The sequence below is a fragment of the Thermobia domestica genome, chromosome 4 (genome assembly GCF_964235325.1).
Source record: "Thermobia domestica chromosome 4, izTheDome1.hap1.1, whole genome shotgun sequence".
Lineage (NCBI taxonomy): Eukaryota > Metazoa > Arthropoda > Insecta > Zygentoma > Lepismatidae > Thermobia > Thermobia domestica.
Window position 1 is genome coordinate 3,764,196 of NC_137457.1, and position 24,134 is coordinate 3,788,329.

At 36.7% G+C, this 24,134-nt stretch overlaps 1 long non-coding RNA gene across 1 annotated transcript; it reads left to right on the forward strand.

Annotated features, from left to right (window-relative positions):
- Positions 1-4,797: 4,797 nt before the first annotated feature.
- LOC145683236 (uncharacterized) lies at positions 4,798-13,278 on the forward strand. Its single transcript, XR_014130975.1, has 2 exons — positions 4,798-4,922; positions 12,895-13,278. It is a non-coding gene; the product is annotated as an uncharacterized LOC145683236 (long non-coding RNA).
- Positions 13,279-24,134: the final 10,856 nt, after the last annotated feature.

Sequence of the window (24,134 nt, forward strand, 5' to 3'; positions counted from 1 at the left end):
ATCTAATTTAGAATTTTTAATTTCGTTATTCAAAGACGAAACTGTGATTTTTATCAATTTTAATATTTCAGAAGAATTATGATCGTGAGTAATTCGATTTTGTATTATATGTTGATATTCTGACCATGATGATCACATGATATTCGGATATGATGATCACATACACATTGTTACATTCAATTTTGACATAATAATTCATATATTACAGGTGATCCAAAAAAAATTTTTTTCAGTAGTCAGCTTCTCTAAAAACACACAGGAGGTGGGTGTCTCAAAAGCCAAGTACTAAGTTCTATTGGTATTATTACAATTACAAATATCAATATCCAAAAGTGCCTGAAGTTCTGTTTTCACTTAGGTATACTCATCTCAGGTAAGTAAGTGGAAACATATGAGAAAGGAAGAAAAATGGAGGCCTTGAAAGTAAATCGTAGACAAATTCATCAGTGTTCAGAAGATGCTGTCTTTAATGCACTGATCAGAATGGGTCAGTGGATCGATGTATCAATGGGTCAGAGCGGATATACATTATTACCTACTTTAATAATGTATATATTTCATCTATAGAAGATAAACAAATAAACAATATTCAAAATATTTCAATACAATTATAATTAGAAACAGCACCAGGTTAATAAAGAATGACATACCTTTTAGCGTCCCATTAAAAATAATAGTTTGTTATGGTTTTTTGAACTGCTGTAGAGGAGACATCAGGAGATGATCCCTGAAGTTTCTTACCACATGCAGGGGTAAAACAGAGAGGAAACGGTGGGGTAAGTCGTCTACCCACTCCCAAAAATATCTATCGTGTCCCTCCACTTCCTAAAATATTACAATGGGCAAAGATAGGCACTGGGGAAGGCATGACGTCATGCGTATCCCTACCTTTTCAGATCCACTTTTACCACTAACCACATGCGAATAAAAAATGTAGCCTCGACTTTAGTGCTCCAGTTACCAATCACGGTCACTCTGTTTTACCCCATGGAGAAAACTGCCATTATAGAGACATCGAAAAAGCTTGGGTACGTGAATAGTGCGAGCTGTCAGAGACCTCTTGTTGGCTCCTTAATAGCAACAGCGTTGAGGATACAACGCTTCCATAAATTTAGATGAAAGCTCATTCAGAATCATAAATGTTTGAAAAAAGTAAACGAGGAAATACAATGTTCATTTACTTACTACACTTCGAATCTATCTTAAAATTTACAGCTTGACATCTCTTAAACTGTTATTTGATTTAAATACTTGAGAATGCAATTGTCATAAGGGGCCGCGGTGGCTCAGTGGTTGAGCGTTCACCTCTGGTGTTTGGGTTCCCGGGCTCGATCCCGGCCCACGCCAAGTGATCTTTGTGGTGGACAAACACCGCGTGCGTGGGTTTTCTCGGGGTTCTGCCGTTTCCTCCCACCTTCTTCATTCCACCATTTCCTTCATTTCTCATTATCACCGTCTCCTTTAGCCTAACCGGCAAAACCGTGGGACGTTAAACTCAAAGATTTCATTTTTGCAATTGTTGTAACTATTATTTTTTTGTTAATTTTCTTGACTTTTTTTCTCAGCATATTTTCTTAGCTTGGTACCTAAAATAAATTCACTGTACTTAATAATATATCTCATACCTTGTTTTGTACTAACATGAAGAACATTTAATAAAATGTTTTCAATTAAGTACGTGCTGGACAACTTATTATTTTCAAAGTTTTGTACTAGTATCTAATCATGTAACACGCGCATATTTTTAAATGTATATAATAAAAGTCACGCTATCTTTTACAGGTTGTTTTCTAGAAAATCAAATCTTAAAAGCGAAAGCGACATATTATAACTTCGGTTTCAATAAATTGATTAAAGCCACGATTTAACATAAATTTGGTAGTCACAGTTCATAGAAAAAGAACAGTTCTCAATATTTATTATTGCTTTCGCTCAATGAGATTCAAATAAAAAGAAATCTTTCCGTTTTACGTCCCACGATTATGCCAGCTAAGCTAAAAGAGACATGATGATGATGTGAAATGCCTGAAGTGGTGGAATGAAGAAAGTGGGAGGAAAGGGGAGAACCCCGAGAAAACCTACCCACATGATGATTGTTCACCACAAAATCCACTGGTGCGAGCTGGTATCGAACCAGGGACCCCACGTACCAGAGGTGAACGCTTCACCATTGAGCCACCGCGTCACCTCAGTGAGCATCAAGACTGAAACCGGAAGTTGAAGTAAAATTAATCTACTTTCGCTTTTAAGAGTATGATAGGAATTGGAAAAGAGTCTATTCTTGACATGCTTAATCTGTATACCGAAAAGCACTACTCACTCTCGCTTACCGTTTTACCTGTATTAGGATTAACATTTAGACCGGAAATTGTAAAATGCTGTCACTTCCGGTCCAAATGGTGAATAAGGACGGAGCTAGAACCTAGTATTAGGACACTGAATCAATATCGAGAAACTATTTCTCGCAATTCCTTAACCTATGTTTTTGCTATGATACATGTCGACTGTCGGACGACCACGTGGACATAGCCGTTCTATAAAACTTCCGTTACTTAACCATACCGTAATTTGGAAGTCTACAAGTTACAGGGACGGCGCAGGAAACGTTTGATGGGGTGGGCGGAAAGAGGCGGACTTAGTTGCTGGGTGGGCGGATAATGAAAATAAGAACTGGGCAATGTAGACATTTTTTGGACAATTATTAAGTTTCAATCTTTAAACTCTTTAATTAGCTAAGGCTCAGACCGAAATAGGGGAGGGACAAGGATGTGGAAAACAGTTGTCTTGGCCTTATAGAAGGTACAATTCCGGCATTCACCTGTTGAGACTGAAGAAATGCAGGACTTAGGATGGGCTGAGGGTTGACCTACCGAATTCCGCGTAGCAGACACACTACCTCTACTTCCAGTTTTTTAAAACAATAATAACTGGATACAGACTGGTACTTCCACTGGATACAGACGTATATATCCATTTGATGATTTTTTCACCAATACCAATAGATTTATATTTCAAATATATTAAGGTGTTGACGAAAAATATATGTAACTTCAATGAATAAGTAGTTTCTGAAATCTTCTTTACATAAAACTGCGGTTTATTATCTGCCCCTGTAGAAACACAACTATTCTAAAATTAATGAATAAATATGAAATCTTAATCCTGTTGATTTTTTTTCCATGTGTAAAGCATGGGGTAATCCCTGACTGCCATTACCCAACCGTGTGGGAAATAACGGTCAATTGAGTATGCTCATATTTTCGCTTTTAGCCTGGCAATGAAATAAGATATGTATTTTGAAATTGGTCACAATAAAATAAACAGAATTACCTATAGGATCGACTTATCGCGGAAACTTTTCGTGCTTCAGGAGCTAGATTATAACGATTTTTGCTTAGGTGACCGCCATTCATCCATTCTCCCCTATCTGGAATTGGGTTTGTAAAGAAAAACATTTTTCATTGCAAAGTTAAACACGGTCCTAGAACCTATTACATTTCAATCAATAGTAATACTTATTGCTTTTGAAGTACAGGATATCACCTTCATTATTCTACTTCTGTTGGGGTGGGCGGTTGGGTGGGCAAGGCGATTCATCGGGTGGGCGGTCGCCCACCCCCGCCCACCCTTAGTGCCGTCCCTGACAAGTTATATTGAAGAATGAAATAAAGGTTGGTGGGCAGTAAAAAGGATCAGACACTAGTAGTTTCAATTTCGTCCGGTAGATGTCAGTGCTTGATCTAACGACAAAATGTTAAGGTTCTAGTACTTTTATTATTCTTTTAACAATAGAAATTGGGATATGCATAGTTACCATTAAATTCACTGTTACCGGTATGCAGTGGCGGATCCAGGATATGATCAAGGGAGGGACTAAACCATAATTTGCCTCTTTATCCAGTGTAAAACAGGATTGATGTCCATTTTATCCAGTGTATACCTGAGGGTCAAGGGGGGCTATAGCCCCTATAGCCCCCCTTCGATCCACCCTTGCCGGTATGCATTGAATATGAAGTGAAATGAAAATTTCAGTTTAACGTCCTACGATTATGATCTTTAAGCTAAGGGAGACGATGATTAAAACAAGGGAATGGTTGATTATGGAAGAATTGGTGGAATGAAAGAGTGGGAGAAAACGGGAGTACACCGAGAAAAACCTATGGACATGGTTTATTCACCACAAACTTATTTCACTGGGATCTAACAAGATATCCCACCCACCAGAAGTAAGCACTCTACCACTGAGCCACCGTGTCCCCCCGTTATCCGTTAAGATTTTAACGGATTCATTTCATTATCAACCTCAGGTGTAATAGTTCCTCTCGCTATCTATGGCATAAATACAAAATTAAACAATTTACCTTTGTTCCAGAGTTATCGCGTCGAGTAACGGACAGACGTAAGTCACAGTTACTTGTTAACATATTAAGAGAGTGATTCTATTATCCAACTGAGTCACAGTAGTTGCCCTAGCTACATCTATTACAAAAACAGCATTAAAAATTAATTTTCGTTGCAGAATTATCGTGTGGAGTAACGGACGGACGCACTAATATTACAATATAATAAGTTGAATTTGCGTGACCCTAATAAAAAGGTGAAAACATATGCAAAATCTACATGGTTTGTGTTAGCTACAACACTGAATCAATGTTTACGAATGGCCGATTTTCCTCTCTTCATGTTAGTACCTGCATAATTGTAACTTTCACTACATTTTCTAAACCAAACAGTTTTCTGAATATTTATTTTTTCTCGACCAACTCAAGCTTTCTTCAATGCGGGCAACAGTGAATTGCAGAAGTCTTTTCAGCCCAACTGGAAAGAGTATTTCTCGTGCGTTTAATGACAAATTGTGGACATGATCCATTGGTTTTGTATGTTACTTGTGTTTCATATTATCCATCATGTGCATAGCAGAGGTAAGTTTAAAAAAAAATCAATCTCATTCTTCGGCACAAATTCTTCAGTAACTGGTTGTAAGACGAGAGTTAATTTTTTACATTCGAACTGTCAAACTATACTATGCAAAAGTATAGGAATTGATATAGAATAAATCTCTTGGTTCATCCGTCCATAAATAGGCTATCGTTTAAGGAACAGCGGCAAAAGATAGTACGAAACAGCTTAGTGACAAAATGTCCAATCTCCGAAGAGTAGGTTCCATTTTTCTCCTTATTATGATCATGTTAATGGGTCTTGTATAATTGTAATGTTATTAGGATCACGCTAGTGGGTCTTATAAGATTGTAATGTTATTAGGATCACGCTAGTGGGCCTTATAAGATTGTAATGTTATTAGGATCGCGCTAGTGGGTCTTATAAGATTGTAATGTTATTAGGATCACGCTAGTGGGTCTTATAAGATTGTAATGTTATTAGGATCACGCTAGTGGGTCTTATAAGATTGTAATGTTATTAGGATCACGCTAGTTGGTCTTATAAGATTGTAATGTTATTAGGATCACGCTAGTGGGTCTTATAAGATTGTAATGTTATTAGGATCACGCTAGTGGACATTATAATATTGTAATGTTATTAGGATCTCGCTTATATCATTTGAATGTTATTATATTTGTCTGTCCGTTATTCCACACGATAACTCTGGAATGAAAGCTGATTTTTTACACTTTCAAACTATGCTATACTTAAGTATCGGAGATCTTGTAGAATTGCTATCCTCATCTGTTCGATCGTCTGTCGACAAGCATCAGAGCATTAGAGAGGTCGAAAAGCGGTTATTTGAAATTGACTTTGAGTCCCAAGAGTAGATTCTATCTCATTCGTTAATCCCATACTGAAACAGGAAGTGGTTGTAATTCACAATTTCCATTTTCAACGTTGGTCCCCGCAAAAGAAAGAATGTAGTAGATAACGACAAGAGGAATTTTTGAAATTGGTTTACCGTCTGAAAACAACATACAGTGAAACCTGTTTATATTGGCCACCATCGGTTCCATCGATCCCTGCCAGTACACACACACACACATACACACACATGTTTCTTCCGCAACCGTACTGAGGATTTACAGAGAACACTTCTGAGAATTTGAAATAAATGAGAAACGCTTACAGGTTGATTATATGTACTTAAGAAAATTAACACACACGCATTATCTTTTGCAGTATCGGTATACGAATATATTAACACATCCCCCAGCAATAATATTATTTAACACAAATGAATTTCTCCTTCATCCCTCCCAGTAATTCAAATACGTTCTAAATAGAGTATTTTCATATTGAATTTTACTTACATTCATACACAATGTATTACAGAAGACAGTTACCGTTGTGAGGAATTAAATTTCTTTAACTTCTCTGTAACGGACACCTCTCAATAACGGACAAAAATTCATGTCCCATTGGTGTCCGTTATTTAGACGTTTCACTGTATATAATAATAATAATAATAATAATAATAATAATAATAATAATAATAATAATAATAATAATAATAATAATAATAATAATAATAATAATAATAATAATAATAATAATTTCTTACATGCTAATCAGAATATATTGTGGTATACCAAATTTTAAAAACCCCAAATTATTTTAAATATTTAAACTTTTGTAAAAATCTATAGAAATAATTCAAAGCTGGCTTGAGTACAAAATATTAACTGTTTGAATTGAATGAATTAACTCAGGGTTGTTTCTAGGATCTAGTCCTCTTGATTGAAATAAGCCCAAAACTTATTTTATTTTATCAGACATACACGTGTTCCTTGCTTCGTATCTCAAGCACAGCCTTTATACACGGTATAAGAGCAAGTAATGAAATTAAAACCTCTTTATCACTCAATTATCAGTTTCCTATTCTCCTCAATCCATGTTTGTCTCCATCTCTTGCAATATTCTGTGAGAAATCAACTTAAGATTTAGATAGACGGAGAACCTATAGTCGAGGGTTCGATTCTCAATTTACGCCCCAATATTAAGTATTCTTCACAGAATAATGTTCACAGAAATATGAATTAAATGCTACCTAGACCTGGGATCCCGTCTTATTTAATTTTAACATAATTAAACGTTATAATATATATATATATATATATATATACCTAAGTTTTTTTAATATATATAAGCAAGAGGCATAAAGTGACTCTTGCAGGGAAAATGCAAGTTCAAGACGAACCAGGCCAAGATAAGCAGGTGGCCATCTTAGAGAGCTTTTACTGCACTAATTTCATTCGCATCTTTCTACTAAAATCAGAAGTGATATAAATTTACTGCTAGTAATTATCAAATGCAAAACTATAGACCAAGACCAGAGTAGCTTTGGTCTTTATCTTTGTTTTGCACATCTAGTATTACTCTTGGTCTGCACTAGAGCCTTAGCCATGGTCTCAGTTTTTTTTTTTTTTTTCATTGCTTCCAAGAGTCTTACAAAGTTCTAGTTTTAAGAAATCTTATTATTTTCATAGGTAATTTTTATACTGGATATAAAAGGTAATAAAAGGTATGTTCTTTTGGAATTGCAAAGGTGTTATTTCGTTGGATTTCGTGACAAAAGTGAGTATCATCAATGCAAATCATTATGGTGAGATTCTAAGAAAACTACAGCAAGTCATCCAACACAGGAGGCGAGGAATGCTTTCTGGAGGGATTGTGATTTGCAGGACAATGTAAACCTTCACATTGCTGCTACAACTCAAGAATTGTTGGATCGATTCGGACAGAATATTTTTATCATCCACCCTATAGGCCGGACCTTGCTTCTAGCAATTTCCACCTTTCTCTTAAGCTGAAAGAATTTCTGGGCCGTACACGTTTTCGAAGTGTTGAAGAGTTTGAGAATGCAATGACCACGTGGCTTAATGAACTGGGTCAGAAGAGTATAATATGAGAATTTTGAAGCTCTACAGATACGACAAATGTTTAACTCTTTGAAGGGCGGTGGTCACTTACACTAACCAAATTTTCTTATTTCTCTCGTAGTTTTTGGAGCTGATGGTAAGAAGCAGAAACCACTTCAGTTCTTTTTTCATATTTCGAAATAGATGGTATACATTCTAAGGATTAACTCGGAATAGCAGCATGTTTGTCTTTTGAAAAAGTATGACAAATAAAATAGTACTTATGTCCTCTTTCTGCCGCTCAAAGAGTTTGAAGGTGGTGATTATGTAAAGAAGTGAAGCAAACTTCAAGTGACAGATTTTTTTTTCCTATTAATATTGTGTTTTTCATTTTGTATAAATAAACGGTCTTTAATTTCTGGATGATCCTCGTAGATGCCACCCCGCTCTTAGGTTCTTACTGAAACCGAAAAGTGGAAGAAATTTACTTCAACTTCCGGTTTCAATATTGATTGCTAAAGAACTAAAACGTTACTATAGATACTAAACGTTAAAACGTTAAAACGTTAAAACGTTACTATAGATACTAAACGTTAAAACGTTACTAAAGAACTAAAACGTTACTTGAATTTATTGTCCTAAGAAAAGGTCCAATTTCGTTACTAATGGTTCTATTGCAACCAGAAATAGTAGAACCAGAAACCAGAATCTAGAAACACTTACGGTTTCAAAATTGTTACCCATGTTATAGAACAATAAATCTATAACCAATAACCTAGTAATCTTAAGTGATAAATCTATCACTTCTTGTTACCACTTTCGACATCTGTACTTTGCACGTTCACCATAGTTTTACAATGAGAAACGAAGCTCGTTTATTATTTATTACTAGCGTGAATTACCCGCTTTACTTTGTTTAAAAAAAAAAAAATGAAATCAATAGATAGAAAATATAATTGTAAATCAGAAAATAATAACTAATCTATATAAATAAAAATTAAATATTACTATTGTGGGCTGAATTTTTATTTGAAGGGTATCGGAAGTGTCACTTTTCATCTCAGCGAGCCCGAAAACTATGGATTCGCCGCTACTATCGGTCATTTTTCATCGTTTTTATATATCTTCCCCTTTCCTCTCCCCTAACTTGCACTGTCAAACTGAAATGATGAAAACCATTCAAGGTCCGAATCTCATCTATGTTGAAAATTTTATCGAGATCGGTCGGGTGGTTCAAGATTTATTAGGGTCTAAGTCACAGACATAATCACTTTCATTTTTGTACATTCAGATTATTTTCCATTGCAGAGCAGGGATACGCTATAGCGAATGCTAACGGCCACATTCATATATGTATATCAAAGTGAAGATGAGTTTGTGTATAATCAAATCACACAATAACTACTGAACAATTACAATGAATCTTACATGATTATCAACTTTAGACCTCTCAAGGATTTCATGATATTACATTAACAATTTTCGGTACACAAAGTTGAAGGGAGAAGTAGTGACATATAAAAATAATCCTAAACGACCGATATTAGTGTTCAATTGGGGATTGTTGAGATCAATAATAACACATGCGATGCTGTTTAACACTAATTTCAGCCCATATTGCCATGGGAAGACATAAAGGATAAAGAGTGGGGCTGAGAAATATATAGCATTACAGAATTTTGTCATTATATTTTTATTGAAATGTGTATCATAAGAAACGGGGAGGAGTTCCTATATTTTCCAAACCTACTGTACCCGTGTGAAGTATGGGCATCTCAACTAGTTTTACATAACGAAGGTATCGTTCAAAAAAAAAAAAAAAAAAAAGACTAGTGATTCTGAGAAGATCCAAGATAATCTGTTCAAGCCATTCAAGTAGAACTTTTCACCACGAGATCTCTAGATTAAGAAACTATAAATTTAAACATATTGTCCCTTTTTCCTGAGAAACATTTGAGTTTTCAATTACTCTTGGTTTGAAATTATGAGAAAGTAATTGATTGGATAGTTTGAGTTGAAATTTATTTCTAACACACACACTATGCGAAAAATGTTCTTACACCATAACGTGGTATTTCAACCACATAATCTCTCACCGGGGTTCGAATTCACACGAGAAACCTGTAAGAAGAAAAGTTTATTGTAATGTTGTAGAGCTTGTTTCCTTATTTCTTGAAGTTGAGAGACCCGTTTCAGCGCCGAGGCTATATGAGACGTAGGTTTACAGTTTAAGGTGGAAGCAATATTTCCGTAATGAATTTAAATTTCAAGATCTCACTCTGGGAATCGAAACCGGGACTATACATGCGCTCTAGATACTAGATCACAAGGAGGTGGCACGGTGGATTAGTGGTAGGGTGTTTATCTCTGGTGCGTGTGGTCCCTAATTGGGTCCCCGGGGCCAAGGTGGCTCAGTGGTAGAGCGTTCACCTCTGGTGCTTGGGGTCCCGGGTTTGATCCCAGCCTCCGCCAAGTGAACTTTGTGGTGGACAAATACCGTGTGCGTGGGTTTTCTCGGGGTTCTCCCCTTTCCTCCCACTTTCTTCATTCCACCATATCATTCATTTCTCATAATCACCGTCTCCTTTAGCCTACCCGGCATAACCGTGGGACGTAAAACTCAAAGATTTCATTTCATTTCCTAATTGGGTCCCCGACCAACTAATTTTGTGGTGGACAACATCATGTCCGTGGGTTTTCTCGGGTATCCCCTCCCACTTTCTTATTCCACCAATTCTGCCATCATATTTCACTTTAGCCTAAAGTTCATAATCGTGGGACAGTAAACTAAACAGTTTCATTTCGTTGTTAGATTGCAGGGAAAGCCGTTTCATAGTTCTTTCAAGCCGTTGTAAGGAGTTGAGAAATGCTTGATCTTGTTATTTCATAAATAACAATTATGATAACTTTATTGGCTCAGAAATAAATCATCACTTCTTTCTCTTGCATATTATTGCCGTTCACTTCGAAATGTTAACAAAAGATTAGAAATTAGGCATTATTAGATTTCGGGCACTACACACTAGTGTGCAAGTGTTGTTCACAAGATTAATGAAATTTCTCATTTCACCTCGAATTCAAAAATGTTCTTTTCATCTCTATTGTCTCGATCTCGAAACACGAATATAGACAAGACCAGAAATTTGGTGAAAGTTGAAAATAAGTGGTTAAAGTCATGAAACAATAATACAGGGCCGAATCCAGGATTTCTTAAAAGGGGGTTGCACCAATAACTACCACTACACTTGATTTAATTTTTTAAGTTTTTAAATGCCTTTAGGCATCTGTGGTGTGAATAAGGAATATTACTTTGTCCAATGAATCCTTTTCCTTCAACCTTCAGAAAATCGATTTCAACTATTGCTTTTGCAAAACTAAGCTTTCTTTTAAGCCTCAAACGGACACATCACAGCAGAAAGTTTCGGAAAATGTTGCTTTTTTCACTGCTAGGTTGTATATAGTAGATAATGTATATTTACAGTGAAGGGGGTGCATGTGCTCCGGTGCACCCCCCTAAATCCGGCTCTGCTAGCAAACATGTTATTTTGTTTAAAATTTGAAATATCATTGTAAATATAAGATAAAATCAGGACAGATCGTGCGGTATATTAGTTCGCACGAGAGCCCCGGGGGTTGCGGGGAGTGGAAGGTAAGAGGTGGCGAGTTATAACAAAGGAAGACTTCACAACTTTGTAAATAAAGTCGTCAGTTAAGTTCATGTGTCAATTGAAGCTTTTCGCTGAGAAATCGTTCCACGTTTTGCGTGAATGGTTGAACGATCGGCATAAATTCATAGAAAGGTTGCGGTGTAAAATAATCAAAAAGTGAAAGGTATTTGAGCTAGTTTATTGTTAAAACAAATGTTGTATGTACTTTACCGCCAGTCTGGAAAATTCTACGCAAGATATGCACGTTTGTTATCCTCTACCGAAATAGGACAGTTCACAGAATCATGAAGTAGAAGGAATCGTGCAAACATTCATTGAACACTATAATAAGGGAGATCACGCATGTCCAATAAGTAACATATTGTTCATGAACGTCGTACTAAAGCGAGTAATGGGGAAATATATTATAACATTTCTTTTCTGTAGACACATTAGGGCTATAGCTAGGGGGTATCGAAGAGAGCTAAGCCTGCTGCTACCCCCTTCAGCCTCCCTGACACCTTCAGTTGGTTGTTGGAATGTAAACCCTTTCCATGAGGAGTGAACTTAAGTAAACCCCCCAAGAAATCATCTCGACTCCCTTTGCCTTATTGCTCTGGCTACGAGCCTGATTTAAATATTTGTTTCAATGTGTTTTATCCGTTAAATAATTTTCTAACTCAAGATTGTTTGTTATTTTCGTAGCATATTATAAATATGTTATCATAATAATGTTTCATATATAGGGATGCACACGACACGAGTCGAGACAGGATTTTCCTGACAAAATTCGAGTCGAGACACGGCTCTTACAATGGAGAAATATACATTTTTCGAGTCGAAACATCACTTTTACAGCACATTTTCGAGACGAGACAATCACAAATCTGTCTCGTGCGCATCCCTAATCATACAGTAGGATACAAATGTTTACAGTCAGTTTTGTCATGTTACTTAAAAAAAAAAAAGAATACCGTATTAAATACTTTCTTTATCACACCAGTATCTCATGTGTGTGGTCTCCGCAAACCCTGTAAGAGAGATCTTGCTAGATAGAGAGTTTGAGAAAGAGCCGCCGCTAAGAACACAATCACTTTCAACAATAATTTTGGACCTAGTAAATTGCACAAAGTATCGAAGTACATACTGCTTTAATACTGGCCTTTTATACAAGTTTGTTGAATTTGGCGTGAACTAGCCTCACTTTACCTAACACCATTTAGACACTTAAGCTTCCTGGGTCCGATGTATGTATATTTACATAAATAGAAGTAAAATTGTTTATGCTTTTCAAGTAATAGCTGTATATAAGCTACACCTATAAAGACAACTCTGGTAAATAAAAGAATAAGCATATTTATTTATTTATTTATTTATTTATTTATTTATACTTACTTTATTTCTCATTTTACCAAAAAATGACTAAGTTAATATCTTTATAGGGACTCGGTATCCAACAGACTCACCGGATATAGCATCCACAGTCACTGAAGAACTGCAACCAATAAACTTGGTCGAACTGTCGCAAGCTTATGGGAAGTTGTATGGTCGTCGATTCTATCAATTGTATGAAAATGGAGTGAAAACACAAGACAACCAACAACAGCATAGATTCTTCATACAAAATAAAGAAATTTTGTAATAGAATTTAAAGTACAGGATCAAGTTAACACCAAATTATTTCTTTCAAAGAATGCAAGACTGTTCATTTTTCTTTCAAATCTTGAACGTAATTTTAATGTTTACACACACAGTTAAAACTTGGCGTAATATGATTATGAAATTCAATTCTAATACTTTATGTATCTTAACACATATAAAATATAAAATCGTAACGTATATCGTGCTATTAAATACATATTTTTAATTTATTCTTGTATGCTTAACTAAAGCCTCCATATACAGTCAAGTCCAGAAATTAGACACCACGGAAAAGTAATGGAAAATGGAGAAGGGAGATGGATGGCGATCTGTGGAGTTGGATGTGCGGGAGAAATACACAAGAACTACATTGAGGGTCAAGTATGACACTGTGCCTTCATTAAAAAAAAAAAAAAAAAAAAATCAAATTTGATAAATTTCACTTGTGCTCCAGAATGAGGCCAGTGTTATGTAGCCTACAAAGTGTCACCCCGAGTCTCTAAAAGTTCAGTGTATCATTTTGTGTGAGTGCTCGAAGCAAAGTATTGGTAGATGTGATTTTCTTACGCTGAGAGATCACCATATATGTGCAAAAATTCTTTCCTACGCTTTTAGCCCATCCCTTGTTACTGCTTCGTACTAACAGTCAGTCACTGATGGTTTTACTACCAGGTTCGAATCCAGTTTGGTTAAAACTAGAAGATTAAGGGAACCTGGAAACGTTAACCTGGAATCGAATCACTCTTGTTACAGTAAAAGCGCACCGAATGCAAATTTAACCACTAAACTATTACTTAGTGTTATAATAATAATAGCCCGTACAGGAAATGAACCTTAAGCTTATAGAACAAGGACATATAGAATCGAGCCCCGTATCGTTATACAATTGGCACCGAAACAAGGAAAATGCCGACTATAAGGACTAAATCCGTCTTATCAATTGCACATCGTTCAATTTATGGGTTCTAAGTTGTATTCCCGTACCGCATATGCGTCCATCCAGTACTTCGTTTTACAATGTATCCCACTGTTACCCAAGCAACCGTGGAAGGTCATTCTGAGTCCGGGGTGGTGGATTTCTGGTTTAATCAGATGTTCAAGAGCGTCCTAGACATCTTCAAACGAATCTGGAAACTATTCATCGCAAGCTTTGGAAAATTCAACATTGCTAATAAGACTCCAACTGACCAAAACACTATATATATATTTAAGAGTATATATACTTCTTTGGTCAGTTGAAGTTTTATTAAAGATCTGGGAGAGTGTTGTGGCCACTCCAAACGCGTGACATAGATATTGTCGTGTTCCATGTATTCTTCTACCACCTATATTCTATGTGAACGGGGATTACAATCTATTAGACGAAACCTAGGGCCCTATGGACAACAGAAGAATCGTACATATTGTTACAGAATAACCCTCAGATCGTTCACTTTGCCCCATTTCCAGTTTTCCAATGATGTGGCCACGCATAATTCCATGTGCATGCCTTCTTTATAGAATTCTCTATGCGAGAGGGAGTTAAGAGGCCTCATCACTGCGAAATTAAAATACCGCTAATTTTACAATAATTATGTAATATCTTCAAATAGATAAAGGATAATCGAAAAATGGAACAAGACCTCCCTAGACAGTATTATTTTGGGTGAGATACCATTATCGCGGCTCATTTATCTGTTTTCGATTTCCAGCCATTTAGAAAATCGGCATTTATTTTCGCGTTTCTAAATAACAGCGAACGGAAAGCTACTAGGTGACTCGTGATAATGGTACCTCATGCAAAATAACATCGTCTGGGGAGGTCTTGATCCACTTTTCGATTATCTTTTATCTATTTGAAGATATCACATAATTACTGTAAAATTAGCGGTATTTTAATTTCGCAGTGATACAAGCTCTTTACGCGTTGACCGGCAAATCATGAAGAGTAGCCCGCGGTAGTCTGTCTCATAATATCTATGCCAATACGTTATTATTTTGTAATTCTGTCTAAGTGGTTAGTAAACTGATAGAAAGAAAAGGTTCACCATCCATGTTCTTTGTTACCAATGCTTCAACTATATCTACCCATCCAAACACGCCTCACGTGCCACTTCTAATGCCAAACTAGCATGTATCACCCGCCGATGATTAATCAAGCTCGTAGATGACATCTAAAGATCTCACATAATTACCATTTACATGAATTATATGAGATATGATGGGGTATTTTCTGGCATCTACAAAACCATATTTTATGCCATAGTATCTCTGGACTTCAAGAAACTCCTGGACATGCGTGTTATGAATTGGAATGGAGCGAATGTTACAGAATAACTGTACTAGGCTCAAAGTGCCACAGATGGTTAGCATACTGTATGTTGAATGTTTAGCTGTCAGGAATGAATCTGTGCAAACAACATTATGTATCGTAGATTATTCTTAGAACTCTCATGAATGTCCTCCTGTAAGTACAATCTCTAATAATGTCAAGATGTACTCATGTGACTAGGGTGAATCTCTTTGGGTAATTGAAGTATTGCACAATGGAAATATTGCACAATAAAAGGAATCAATAACTATCAGTGTATTTATGTTTAGAAGTTGTATGGACGCTCTAAGCCTAAAGTTTATATTGTAAAACTTTGTGTAATTTTGTCTCATATATAAGGAAGAGGTAGAGCTGTTAATAAAAAGAGCGTCCGGAATCGACTCCCACTACCAGTATTTTTATTATAAAAAGTTCCTCTGCAAAAGTATTTTTATCTGTAAATTATAAAAAATTTGCTGGAAACGGACGCCCAACTTTGGAATTTAACCCGAGAAATCAATTTGTATAGTATTTTTGGGTTGAATTCCAAAGTTGGGCGTCCGTTTCCAGCAAATTTTTTATAATTTACAGGAAAGATATGGATAATTTGATCGTTTGTGTGCTTGATAATATATAAGAGTCTCGAAAAATCTGTTTATTTGTTATATATAAGCGGTTATAAACATGGGACTATATGGTGAGCGGAGGGAACTACTTGGCGCAAGGTAACCGAACAGTTGCATTGTGGGAAAGAAACGAGCATTTATGTTATCAACATGGTGAATGTACAAGGGCAATGAACTAGTAGTTTTGACATTTGTGAAGCAATACATTGATAACGAGCAAAATCTTTTAAAAGTTTGTGGAGAGCACGGATTAATGAACCTAATAACAAATTGCAGAAAGTGTGGAAAGGAGATAACAGCGAAAAAACTTGACGAAAGCGGACGCCCAACTTCGGAATAAATGCCGATTTCTCTATAATCAGGGTGAGTATAGGTGGACTTTGACCGTAAGGTCGCAGACAGGATCTCCAACAGAGCCCCGTAGCAGGCTAAGAGGAGTGGAATTAAGGAACCAATGCTTCGTAGCAAGCAGATGCGGGTTAAGTGGCCAACAGAGCCTCGTAGCAGGCTAAGCGGCTTAGGTTAGGATTCCCAGACAGAGCCCCGTAGCAGGCTAAGCCAGGAGATAGGATAGGCGTAGTCCCGTAGCAGACTAGAGGCCTGGGGTTAGGTTACTCCAAGAGTCCCGTAGCAGACTAAAGCAAGGTCACCAGAAAACTGGTACTGAGCTGGATTCTTCTGTCCAATTTATAGCGTCCCTTGGGTGGCGGTGGCGCTGCTGCTTCAATTTCGTCTTCTGCTCCGTGGGAGGGGCTAAACGTCGTCTGCAGGTGATTGCAGGTCCCCTTGGTGGAAGTTCCTCTTGATGAAGCACGAGGTGGTGTTTATAAGCACTTGATGCGTGGATTTATTTGTAAACAACTTGACATGGGATGTTACAATATTTAAGGAATGTAATTAGTTGGCATAGAAGTCTCTCATATTCGGTATCAATTGAAGCAATTCTCTTCCTCTTGACTTTTAATAGTAACTAATATTGCCACAGTTAAATTTATCATCTACTAATAATGCGTTTAATATAAATTAAATTAAAATATAAAACAATTATAAAATTGCATGGGTTTTTCTTATTATTATTATGGAGTTGCACTAATATCGTACACAAATAATCAAAAACTCCTCACCAGCAAGTATTGACTTTACAAGGACAATGTATGATTGATCAAATGAAAGTGATACTTTTCTGTAGCATGGTACCTTCATTCGCCAAAGTTATGCGGATGTGCCACTAAATGTCGTTGTATCTAAGAAAGAAGCAACTAGTAACCGCTGACGATGTATGTTCTGTGCTCGTGGTGAAGTAAGTTAAATAAATACTACCCGGAATTCTGCAATTTATTCATCTTAGCGCTCCGACGAGTAGCTCTTGGATTTCTGATGCTACTAGGTAATCGTTGTATTATTAGTGTTGTATGAAGAATGGGTATGTGGATGAGGGCCTGTTACTAAATACAATGTTAAGGTGGTGTAATAACATCGGTAAAGAATGTATCAAGGTGTGTTCTAGCGCTACTGTTTTGAGTTTCCTTTCGATCTATTATCTGGCGATCATCACATTTTCGGCCCACATGTAAAACATTTCAGGGGATGGGTGTTCTCCATTTTCCTAAGGTGTATTGTGAAGTTGCAGGGTTGGATTCTTTGCTCAGGTCGTCAATTATCTACTGACAAGTTAGAACACTTTTTGAAGCGATAATAAAAACAGCTTCACGCGAGAAACAAGGATACGTGTATTCTTTAAACCGAGAATAAACATGCCTGCAGTGTGCCAAGTTGCTATCCTTTCCACTAGGATAGTCACACTTTCCTATACCGCAACACTGTTGACCTGAAACAGTAAGTAGACAAATATTCTTCTGGAATCCGCATAAGATACACATAAAATACCCTAAGGGAAGTTTAATATGTAACTGTGCAATTCTGTAAGGATATTCTAGCACAAAGAACGACATTCCAAGTCTCAACCCAGTAGTGAGATCATAATTTTATCGCTATTCTTTTTAAGGTAAACAAATTAAAGGCCAACTGGCTATCACAAAAGTAAAATGGTGACACGACGAACGGAAATTTCACGTAAAGGCAACTAAGAAAAAGAGTACTATAATAATAGATAATATAAAAAAAGAGTTGAGTTGATTTTGAGTTTAGCGACCCGTTCAGCAGCGAGGCTGTATGAGACTGGACCTACTAGTTAACGTGGAATCCGAACCACATGAGCTACCGCCGCGAATCGAACCCGAATCTCCCACGCCAAAGGCGCGTACGCTAACCGTTTAGCCACGAATGAGCTCTAAAAAGAAAGAATAAATTTCTTTATAAGATAAGGAATGGAAAATTAATATCGGAAACCCTACTTCAGGAACTATCCTTACGTGTCCCTCTCCGCAAAACCTGGAATACCCACTTATTCCATTTTGCCTGCCCTAGGTTGGCATTTATACAGAGGTCTCTTTTTCACAGAATACCGAACTATTATAATCATCTAAGAACTGATGTGGACATTTTTTCGAGCTAAACCGTGTTTTCGAAATTAATTAAACGCATGGTGACCAAATAATATTACTTTTGCACTCTTCGTTGACACTATTGGTGTTAGTGTTCTTTATATTTATTTTTTCCTGTTTATTAATATTTCCCTGTGTAAAATGGCAAAATTATGCAGTATCGGAGAATTTGTTCAATAAATAAATAAATAAATAAATAAATAAATAAATAAATAAATAAATAACCGTCCTTACTATTTTTTTCTCTACTTAGCTTATTTTGATTATAATTGATTGTGCTTTGTAATAATTCTTCTTTCTATTATTTCACATCCACGTAAAATAGCAAAATATTCCTTCTCTATTGGAAGTGCTGTTTAAAACGTATGAAATTGCTATTCAAATATTTTCACGTATTTGAACAAGAATACATTTATTTTTTATACACACACTGGTAGACTCTTGAGTATAGGTCCCTGGTAGACCCTTGAGTACTTAGGCAATTTTACATTAGATTTTGAAAGTGATAAAACTGTGGAACGATTAGGACTTAACATAGGAACTTAAAAGTAGACATAGTTTTCTAGAACAGACAGGTGAATTTCTAGCATAGACGACCGCAAAGAACGCCTATTAATGGTGCTCAATTTCAAATACCAGAGATGGCGTGAGTTAATGAAAACTTGGCCTACGATCCACTGCAGCCACGATCCATCGTAAATCACTTTCATCCACTACCCACCATGCCCCACTCTGACCCACCACCGACCATTACCCATCGTCATCAACTCTGACCTATGACCCACGCTCTCCTCTCCAGTGTCTATAGAGTTTACACTAAACAATTCTACGGTCAATCGCTCAAGTACCGCTCTGTTACAATACCGGTGGATCTGACCTTTAACTAACTAACTAACTCTATGGCCTATAGAACCCGGACGTTCAATGCCGCCTTCACAAAAGCTCACAAAAGTATATCTGCGAGATCCATCTTAATATTGTCCTTCTATCTGGGTCTAGGTCTTCCTAATGGTCATTTTCCGATTGGACTTACAGTTAAAACTTTAAAATCGTTCCTCCTTTCTTCCATTCTGGTTACATGACCCACTCATCTGAGCCTCTTAGACTTGATGACCTTATTATACACTTCTTCATTACGAAGTTTCCGCCATTCCTCTTGGGTCCGAATATTCGTCTCAGGATTTTTTTTCTCAAATGGCGACACTTTCAGACACGACAAAAATTAATGAACATTATTGTTTGCGTCGAAGTTCCTTAGACAAAGAATAATTAAATTCTGCCACATTCCGTCTTAATCGTGATCGTGTTCTTTTGATGCACAGAAGATAATCTTTATTGATAATGCTGATAATGGTAAATGGACACATGTAAATAAATGTGGATTCTTCATACACTGTAATTATTTTTATCTTGACGAATATCATATTTGTATTTGGTTTCTTTGTATTTATAATCTTTGATTGATAGTGATGCTTAATATAATGCGTAGTCGATCACAAACTCACATTTTTTTCTTCTCAGACAGTTGTTAAAAAATATATATTTATATTAAGTAAACAATGGATCTCTTAAAGAATCAACATAACTACGTAGAATACTAATTATGTTATGCATAGTAGAATCGAGCCATGCTCCATCTTTTCTCACACTAATTTCACATCCCGAGTTACACGATTAAGTTCCTAATATCTAACATAACATACATTTTATTGAGCGAAGTAGCTGAAGTGGTAGAGCGTTTGCTACGCATTCGCGAGGTCGTGGATTCGATTCCCGCTGTAGACCATCCTGACTGAAGTATTCCATCGTTTTCCTCAGTCCTACCAGACAAATGCCGGGATAGTACCTACGAAACAGGTCCTGGTCCATACCTTCCCAAATCCTTTACATAGTTGTCGTTAGATATCCAGTATAAAATGGCCTCTGAGCTGTATCTGGTGATTGTTTAATAAAAATAATGTCTTATAAAAATCGGAGCTAACTAACTCTATGGCCTATGGAACCCGGAGCTTCAATGCCGCGTTCACAAAAGCTCTCCACTGACTTCTATCCTTAGCTAACTGCATCCAGTTTCTACTTTGTATTCCAATCTCAGCGAGATCCATCTTAATATTGTCCTCCCATCTGCGCCTAGGTCTTCCTAATGGTCGTTTTCCGATTAGTCTTCCAGTCAAGACTTTGAAAGCGTTTCTACTTTCTTCCAGTCTAGCTACATGACCCGCCCACCTAAGCCTCCTAGACTTGACGACCCTAACAATGTTGGGTAAACCATATTAATCATGTAGTTCCTCGTTATGAAGTTTCCGCCATTCCCCATTCCCGTTCCTCTTGGGTCCGAATATTCGTCTCAGGATCTTGTTCTCAAATACTTTCAGTCTATGTTCTTCCTTCAGAGTAAGTGACCATGTTTCGCAGCCATACAGAACAAAGGCATAATTATCGTTTTGTATATTTTAAGCTTCAAATTACTCGACAGAATTCGCGACAATAAGAGATTTTGAACCGAATAGTAACACGAATTCCCTGCTTTTAGTTGACATTTAATTTATCCGTGAATATGATTTTCGTCTGTTAACATTGATCCTAGATATTTTAAACTATCCACTTTATCAAAAGTATTGTTTAATATTTTAACGCATCCACAATTTGCTATATTCCGGTCCCGACGCACTTTCATGTATTTAGTTTTCTCGGCATTTACTTCTAAACCCATGTCCCTGCAAGCGTTTAATAAGATCTCTGCATTTCTTTCTATTGTTCTCCTATCATCCCCTATTAAATTTACATCATCAGCATATGCCATAACCTGGTGAATACCGTTCAACTGTAGGCCCTGGTTGCTATCTTTGATTTTCCTTATAGCGTATTCCAGAACGAAGTTAAATAATAATGGCGACAACGCGTCTCCTTGTTTCAGGCCATTTTCGACGTGAAAGCTCGTGGACAAAAATTTTCCTACCCGCACTTTACTTTGGGATTCGTTTAAACATATCTTAATTAATCTAATTAGCTTTCTCGGTATTCCAAGTTCTGTAAAAATCGGAGCATGTTTACGAAATTTTCGACGTAGTATTTAACTCAAATCATCGGTGATCTCAATCTCTCATTAGTAACCCATTTTAATTTCAAGCAGAGAAAAAGTTACACCATATTTAACCAAAATCGAATTATCTTTTTGCTACAAAATTTATCACAAAATATATAACCTTTGTGAACCTGCCCCCCCCCCTTCCTCCGACTCACGGTACAAATTATTTTCGCATACTAATTAAAAGTACTTATTTCGTACCAGTTTGTACCGTTATTTCTTTTGTTTATGGGAAATTAAGAAAACAAAGTAAGGGGGCCAAGTTCACGCAGCCCCTCACCACGTCGTACTATCGATTTAGTTGGCTGGAACGAAACAAATTACGGTACAGTCCAGTTCAAATAAAAGTAAGAGGCCTTATCACTGCGAAATTAAAATACCGCTAATTTCACAGTAATTATGTAATATCTTGAAATAGATAAAAGATAATCGAAAAATGGAACAACATCTCCCTAGACAATATTATTTTGCGTGAGATACCGTTATTATGACTCGCTTATCTGCTATCGATTTCTTGTCATTTCGAAAACCGGCATTTATTTTCGCGTTTCTAAATAACTGCAAACGGAAAGCTATTAGGTGAGTCGTGATAACGGTACCTTATGCAAAATAACATCGTCTAGGGAGGTCTTGATCCACTTTTCGATTATCTTTTATCTATTTGAAGATATCACATAATTACTGTAAAATTAGCGGTATTTTAATTTCGCAGTGATAGGGACCCTTAAGTCTATCGTACTACTTGGTTGGGGGAGTGTGCGTGAACTTGCCCCATTTTGTTTCCTTAATTTCTCATGCTACGGTACAGTACAAACAAAAGTAATTACGGTACAAATCGATACAAACGAAGTACTTTTTTATTAGTATGCGAAAATCGTTTCTACCTGGAGATGCGGGGGAAGCAGATTCACAAAGGTGAATGTATCACAATAGAATTACTATAATCTCAAGGGGGAAGTAAAAATTTCATTTTTGACAAACTTCAAGTTCGGTTAATGGAGATATGTTTATATCAATCTCAAAAGCGAGATCACTTTTCCAGCCATCCTATGGACGCGTATGTTTAAAAATACATAATTGTATTAGATACAGTACCCTCAAATTACTGTAGTAAAATATTGCAATTAAAAATTATCTAAGCGTGGGTACTTTTTATAGTGGGCTGATGGTTAGTTCTTTCCTTTTCAATTGTGGTCTCTTTGGAGTAACGTACCTAAAATTCACTTACAATACCTATTAGCATGCAATTTCTTGTAGTACTACTAAATACTACTACTACTACTGTGGTCACGGTGGCTCAGTGATAGAGCGTTCACATCTGGCGCATGGGGTCCTTGGTTCGATCCCAACTTGCGCCAAGTGAGCTTTGTGGTAGAAAATCACAGTGTGCGTGGGTTTTCTCGGTTTTCTCCCGTTGCCTCTCACTGTCTTCATTCCACCATTTCATTCATATTTCATTATCACTATCTCTTTTAGCCTAGGCGGCATAATCGTGGGACGTAAAACTTAAAGATTACATTTACTGCTACTACTACTACTACTACTACCAGACAACCAGAACACACCTGTGGCACAGTCTGACCTATACAGATCCATGACCAGGTGACCCGGAAAGACAAGGTCTGACCAAAACAGACCATGGCCCAGAGTGACCCTAACAGACGCGGAGATATCATGAGGCTGCTAATGTGGTTCTGAAAAATACGGTTTGGTCCTCTCTTCCTGTTTGTCTGTATGTCTTCTCATTATTATCTAGTTTCTTTCGTTGCGTCTGTGTATATCAAAATATTACACTGAAAGATAACTACAAGGTCGATCGGAGTATAGGCGCGTGACAACAGATATTTTTCAGTACGGGTAAACTAATATACATTAAATTATATTTGAACTAGTCAAGACACATTAAATTAAGAAATGTCACACCTGGAAACAAGCAAATGAACCTCAAGTAGCTGACATAATTAATCTACTATGAAATTTTGCAGTAATGAAACAGAGCTTATATTTTGACTGCTTACAGGTCATTGGGTCTTTCTGGCTCACTGGATTTGTCTTGATCTCTGTACATCTAGGTTACAGGGTCTAACGAGCGAAACTCAAACCATAGTCGCCCCAGGAGTAGGCGTAGCCCAAGTGACATAGGACCAGTTCCACCACTGGTACATAAGAGATTGCCTGCGCTGGGAGGAGAAAACGTATGTGGCATGTGTAAATCCTGTAGTTTTTGGTCTAAACGTACAGCAAACGTATAACACAAATTATATTTTATACATACCTTCCGTATAAGTGTTCCGAATAAACGTACTTTCCGTACGAATGAAAGAACTATATATAGACAATCAGGATTCAAATACAGATTGATATATGTAACATCTAGCTGACGTATGCAACATATATATATATATATATATATATATATATATATATATATGTATGTATGTATGTATGTATGTATATTTGCAACGACATGATGTAACATCAAACCGGAAAAAGTATGTAGCACATGGATAACGTATGCTCCGTACTGATTTCC